Source organism: Neofelis nebulosa, chromosome 11, assembly GCF_028018385.1.
Source record: "Neofelis nebulosa isolate mNeoNeb1 chromosome 11, mNeoNeb1.pri, whole genome shotgun sequence".
Classification (NCBI taxonomy): Eukaryota; Metazoa; Chordata; class Mammalia; order Carnivora; family Felidae; genus Neofelis; species Neofelis nebulosa.
In genome coordinates, this window is record NC_080792.1 from 7,296,358 (window position 1) to 7,303,411 (window position 7,054).

The window sequence follows — 7,054 nt, forward strand, 5'->3', positions numbered from 1 at the left end:
TTCCAAAATCTTCTTGGTAACTGGAAACCTTGAACTTATGTTAAGTGATGGTTATTTTATTGAATACCTCGGTCATTTCCTTTTTTTTTTTTTTAAACGTTTATTTTATTTTTGAGACAGAGAGAGACAGAGCATGAACAGGGGAGGGGCAGAGAGAGAGGGAGTCACAGAATCTGAAACAGGCTCCAGGCTCTGAGCTGTCAGCACAGAGCCCGACGCGGGGCTCGAACTCACGGACCGTGAGATCATGACCTGAGCCGAAGTCGGACGCTTAACCGACCAAGCCACCCAGGCGCCCCCCTCGGTCATTTCTAAATAAGAAGGAATATTGAAACATTAATTACAGAACATAGATTTATCTACTTTGGGCTTTCTTTCAAGAAGAAGTAAAGATATTTGGGCCTAATATTAAACATGTGTTATGCTACATTGAAATAGTACAAGGAAGAATATATTTCCAGAAATTATTAAACGTATTTATAAATTTGCCGATTCACTGAATGCTAGTGTAACAAGAACCCACAACTCCTTACTTCTTTGAAGACTTTATTCCTAGTGAAAACTAGGGGTTAAGAATTCTAATCAATATATGCCATTAAGACTACTTAGAAATAATAAGGGTCAAAGGAAACAACTGTTGAAGAAAAGCAGGAAAGTAGAATGACTGGAAAAAGAGAAAAAACATAGGACAAAACCTGTTCGATATTACAAAAAACACTGTAGACATTTATGGACATCTTGAACACAAAATTTTATGTGTGATAAAGCAAAAATGGAAGGGATTCATTCAAGGTTTTAAAAGAGTTTTAAAACCACACTGGTGCAAAATTAAAATTTTGTTTTCTGTTAGAGTTTTTGGGGTTTTTGTTGTCTGTTTTCTTTTTGTTTTTTACTTTTGGTCTGCTCTTGATAAGCAATTTTTTTTAAATATGAAATTTATTGTCAAATTGGTTTCCATACAACACCCAGGGCTCATCCCAACAGGTGCCCTCCTCAATACCCATCACGCACCCACTCCTCCCTCCCAGCCACCCCCCCCCCCCATCAACCCTCAGTTTACTAGAAGTTTTTAAGAGTCTCTTATGGTTTGGTTCACTCCCTTTTTTTTTTTTTTTCCTTCCCCTCCCCCATGGTTTTCTGTTCAGTTTCTCAGGATCCACATAAGAGTGAAAACATATGGTATCTGTCTTTCTCTGTATGACTTATTCCACTTAGCATAACACTCTCCAGTTCCATCCACGTTGCTACAAAAGACCATATTTCATTCTTTCTCATCGCCACGTAGTACTCTATTGTATATATAAACCACAATTTCTTTATCCATTCATCAGTGGATGGACATTTATCCTCTCTCCATAATTTGGCTATTGTTGAGAGTGCTGCTATAAATATTGGGGTACAAGTGCCCCTGTGCATCAGCACTTCTGTATCCCTTGGATCAATTCCTAGCAGTGCTATTGCCGGGTCATAGGGTAGATCTATTTTTAATTTTTTGAGGAACCTCCACACTGTTTTCCAGAGAGGCTGTACCAGTTTGCGTTCCCACCAACAGTGCAAAAGGGTTCCCGTTTCTCCATATCCACGCCTCCATCTACAGTTGGTTTTTTTTGTTTGTTTTTTACTATTGGTCTGCTCTTGATAAGCAATTTTGTAAAAGGTATTTGGTTTTGACCTTTTGAGTAATCTGTCTAGAGGGCAAGGATTTAGTGTCTTATCTAAATAATTTACTCTGCTTCGCATTATCTGGTCTCCATTACTTAAGAAAAGCCAGTTTTCTCAATAGTAAAGGAGCTAAGTTTTGTTTACAACTATTTAACCTTGTGCATTTGCCTTTAAAATATTCTTCCCTTTAATTACTCTTTCATAATGATCTGAGATTCTATTTAGTCAAATGTTCAAACCTTTTGACATTTTGACTTCTCAAATTCTAAATGGAATTGACTACATGGAATTCTAAATGGAATTCTAAATGGAATTTTTCTAATGGAAAATTCTAAGTGGAATTTTTCACCTCAAAGAGGATCCCTGAAAAATCTCGAAAGATTTGTCTCTCACCTTGTAAACAAGTGACATTAAACTAATTAGGTCGATTTGGTATGTTCAAATACTGGGAAGCATTGTCAGGTAAGAACTGTTAAGAAACTTAAATTACATATATATGGATATATGTTCTCAATATAGGTATTCCAAAAATTGTTAAAAGTTTCTAGACATCTGTCAGTACTATCATGTCCAATTATTAACCATAATTAAAATACTTAACCTTAATAATCTGTGGCTGTAAACAGCCACAGAACTATTTACTTATCAAATGAACTCTCATCTGATCTTTAACGGCGACCACTTTTTAAAAGTCTTTTTATCATTTACAGGCAGGTTTTACTCTGATGCTTTCACAAAGATGCTTCATCTTCAGAGAGTCATGAGAGGACTTTGGCAGGTACTCTAGAGTACAGGTTTCTCATAAGATCATGAAACAACTTGGTAAGAATTTCCAGAACTAATGGAAATACTGGACTCAAGTAGAACAAGAATAGTATGGAATTGAATGAGCTGATGAAGATGATTACATTTTTTCTTAGAAACACTGCTGGTTCCTTCATGTAATTTTCTAGATGTAAGGAAATCTTTTCTCTTAAGCTCTTTATGACTTTCAGTAATTTTGTAAAGTACACCTCTGTGAACAGAATGGAAACACCTAATTTTTCTACTTGATCCCCCTGGAATTCAGAAGTTTATTGAATTCCTGTAAATAACTGTTCTTACTATCCTGACAATAATAGTAATTCGCTTAAGTTCAATAAGAATCTGTTTTCCTTCTATCAGGGCAGAATTGGAAACATTGGTTTAATTACCAAGGCTTTGGCTGGAATACCATATTTGAGAATATACATAAAATCAGTTGTGATTCAGACAGTTTTAAGAAACTAAGCCAACTAAGGTGGATTTTACAGAGCCAGTAAAAACTCTTTGGAAAAAAGCAGCCTGGTGCCTTGTTTATAGGGTTCTCAGCAGCCTTAATAGGTGAGTAGGGAAGGTCATTCTTGGCAGGCTTGGGAACCTCAAAGAGAGAGGAGTTTTCCCAAATCTATAGGCATTGCAGGCAAAGTCCAATGGTGAGTTATTGTCTTGGCTTCTTAACCTTGAAAGACTTATAAAAGTCTAACCTGAGATTCCTTTTCATTTTTTTTCTTCCAAAATTTTATTTAAATTCTAGTTAGTTAACATATAGTGTAATATTGGTTTCAGGAGTAGAATTAAGTGATTCATCACTTACGTATAACACCTAGTGCTCATCATAACAAGTGCCGTCCCTAACACCCATTGGCCATTTAAGCCCATTCCCCGCCCATCTCCTTTCCATCAACCCTCAGTTTGCTCTCTATCCTTAAGTCTCTTATGATTTGCTTCAGAGATTCCTTATGATAAGTTTCAGCAAAGCAGATCTCGAAAGAGCCTTATTGGTCAATCACTATTCATGTTTCACTTACGTAAACAATCAGGCCAACTTTAATGAGACTAGATTTATTCTGCAAATTAGTCTGTGATTATCTTGAATAGAAATGAAGGCGATAGTACAAGAAAAAATTACGTGTCAGTAGAAAATTCTAACATAAGCTTGTGAATACCAGATTCTAGTCCTGTCATCATTTCCAGTTTTGTTTTTTATCTGCAAAACCAAACTGGATCATGAATTCTAGTTTCCTCAGATATCCAGCCATAACTCTCCAAATCCCAAACATTTCCAATTTTCTCCAACCCTCCTGACTTGCAATCACTAAGAATAAAACCTGCCCTTGACTCTCTTTGAAAAGGGCCATGCCAGGTTCTCTTTACTACCGACACAGTAGCTAAACATCAAGGACTTAAACCCTTGGGTCCACATTCAACAATTAAAATGGGCTCCTCCAGACTCTTGGAACTGCACACAAGCTGAAGATCTAAAATGTCAATGGACTAAGGAGATTCCTCCCTGAAGAAGACAGCACCTTAAAGTAGACAACTCTCCCAAGATCAAGACCACAGGTCAAGATCTTCATCTCTAAAATGGAACCTCTATTCCTTTTGCCACTTGCTTTTTTCTGTTAATGCACAAAAAGACAATGCTCCTGAACTCTGGCAGGTATTGCTGAACCTACCATTAGGGCCACAGATGTGAAACGTAAGTCCCTAGAGTCTCTTGCTACGGTGGTTTTAGACAATAGAGTTGCTTTAGATTACTTATTCACTCAACAAGGAGTCGTGTATCACAGAAAACACCTCCTACTATACCTGGATCAACACTTCTGATATTATAGGAAATATAAGAAATTAACAAACACATCACTTGATGAAACAAATTGATGCCCCTTCAGGTTCATGATCTATTTGATACCAACTGGTTAGATTTAAGGGTCCCCTGGCTAAGGAGTATATACTTCAGTTTTTTGTTATTCTCCCAGTAGTTATTACAGTCCCGGTGCACTATGTTCTCTGCAAAGCCATAAGGACATGTCTGCAGCCATCAGCAACTCATCAGATGGGCTCAGTGCACTTGTAGAAACAAAAACAAGATGAACAAAAAGATAAGTAGCTGAAGCAATTCTTCCATTGATCTGACTTCATCACCTAGGGTGGTTTCACAAGGAGTCAAGATCAATTTAACTCTGATGGTGACAGAGTGACACTGATACCAAATTTTTTGCCAATTTCTCATATGTGAGAAGATAACCCAAAAAGGGGAATTGTTAATTAAGCAAGGAGGCCATTAGACTGATGTGGCCCTAATACCATCGCAGCCTACATAAGCAAACCAAAATCTAAGCCTATAAATGCCTTAAGATTATGAAAGACAGATGCTAAGAACAACCAATACCAATAGCCAGCTAGGCTTTAAGCTGGAGCTGATCAATATTTTCTGTACACAGCTTCCACCTTCTATGAAAACTTCTTCCCCAACTCCTATAGCTGGAGTGCTCCTAACCACTTCTGATTTGGTGCTGATTCTAATCAATGCTTGTTCTGTAAAGCTCTAGAAATTCTTAACCTGGACAAATTTTCTAGGAATTCAGCTCTAACTTTTCTGTCTTCACTTTTTCTGTCATCACAATTTCACCTGAGCACCCACTTTGCAGCTGGTGCACAACACACACACACACACACACACCCCTCCACCCCAAACATCTAAAATTAACATTCACAAAAACCAAGGTTTTATTCAGAAAACAATTAACAAAGTGTGAGTACTGAGGAAAATACCTTACTTCTAGCAACTGTAGTTCATAGCTAACCCTCCGGTATTAATTAATAGCAGCAAGGGATGAATGGGAAATTTAAGTAAAATGAAAAGTGATTTCAGAATAATGAGCTATCATTACATACCTGGGGCCACAAGCAACACAAAAATAGAACAAGTAAACAGACTGTCAACAGGAGATTCCTTTAAGTTTGAATAACGATTGTGCATCTTATAAAAGCATGATGTGTGGTCATTCACGTCTAAGGGCTCGAGCAATACTTCACACCCAATTTACACGTTATGGAAGAGTCTTTGATTAAACACTAGGCAGTCAGGGCTCAAATGGAATTGATTACACTTCTTACGGGAGCACCCTGTTTCACTTTGCTGAGGTTTTGCCCCCACACACTAAAAAACACTTGAATCAGCTCAGAAAATTGGTCAGATGACTACCAACTTTATCCCTTCCGGCGACAAAATACAAAATAAATTAAGTATTGTGAAAATGTGTTAAAAAAAAAAAATCCAGGCACGGGAAGCATTGTGAGAGGTGCAAAGAGAATAAAGTACTATGGAATATTCCCCATAAAGAGATCATGGAGGTAGAAACATCATTCTTGCTTTCTGCTATAGCATCGGTGTGTAGAATAATGTACACAGTAGATGATAAAATATTTTTAAATGAGTGACTGATGAAATTCCCTGGGCAACAGAAAGGCAGTGAAGGTCAATAATTTTGAAACAGTTGAGAAAAACAGTTCAGCCCAAGTTGCCTTCTGTAGCCATTGTCCAAAAATTGCATCTGCCAAAGACAAGAACAAAGACTGTCAGATGTGTATCTTGGGGCTCTGGATAGGACGGATTAGCTAAGGTTTGGATTCTGGATAAGCAGCAGCTAATCCAATGTCTAAGAAGGATTTACCACTTTGTTTCCAGATTAGCTGGGTTGGAAAACCCAGAAGTCTACAGTTAGATGGTATGGGGTAAGAAGCTTAATCTAAAATAAAAAAATAGAGGGAAGCCTGGGTGGCTCAGTCGGTTAAGCGTCTGACTTCAGCTCAGGTCGCAATCTCGCGGTCTGTGAGTTCGAGCCCCGCGTCGGGCTCTGGGCTGATGGCTCAGAGCCTGGAGCCTGCTTCCGATTCTGTGTCTCCCTCTCTCTCTGCTCCTCCCTCGTTCATGCTCTGTCTCAAAAATAAAACGTTAATTTTTTTTTTTTTAAATAAAAAAGTAGAGTGTGTGACTCTTGATCTTGGGATTGTGAGTTCAAGCCCCACGTTAGGTGCAGAAATTAATTTAAAAAGAATAAAACCTTAAAAAAAAAAAGGTAAATTCAGGGCTGGAGCTTCCATGAGTAGCCCATGCTTCAGCAGAATAAAGTGGCTAAGAAGGTGGCAGTGTGAAAATACCATGCAGTCCAGGGGAGGAAATGAAGGCAAATCAGGTTTTTTCATACTTTTCCATTTCCAGCGCAAGCCAGGTCAATTTCTGAACTTTGCTACCATTAAAATGTTTAAGACGTCTCAGTTTATCTTTTAAGAGTTCATTTGAGCAAAATTCGAATCAAATAGTGCAGCACCAAAGCAGACAGGAGCCAGAGAAAAGACATACACAGAAAAAGTAGAAGCAAAGAAAATAAATTATTTGACTGGCTATGCTTAAGTACCAGTTGGCTGTTTGTGTTTGTCCTTAGGTTTCAATTCCATAACCTTGAGGTATTTAGAGGCTTAGATCCTGGTTTGGTTACATACATCGCCTGGGCATTAGAATCACGTGAGCCTCCTGTCCTCCTGCTTTAATTTAACGCATCATGATACAACTTTTTATGACTTCCAT

The 7,054-nt window shown here is 38.0% G+C and overlaps 1 long non-coding RNA gene across 1 annotated transcript; it reads left to right on the plus strand.

Annotated features, from left to right (window-relative positions):
* The first annotated feature begins 2,027 nt into the window (after positions 1-2,027).
* Positions 2,028-2,587, plus strand: LOC131489750 (uncharacterized). The gene is made up of 2 exons (XR_009250714.1): positions 2,028-2,124; positions 2,373-2,587. It is a non-coding gene; the product is annotated as an uncharacterized LOC131489750 (long non-coding RNA).
* The last annotated feature ends 4,467 nt before the right edge of the window (positions 2,588-7,054 follow it).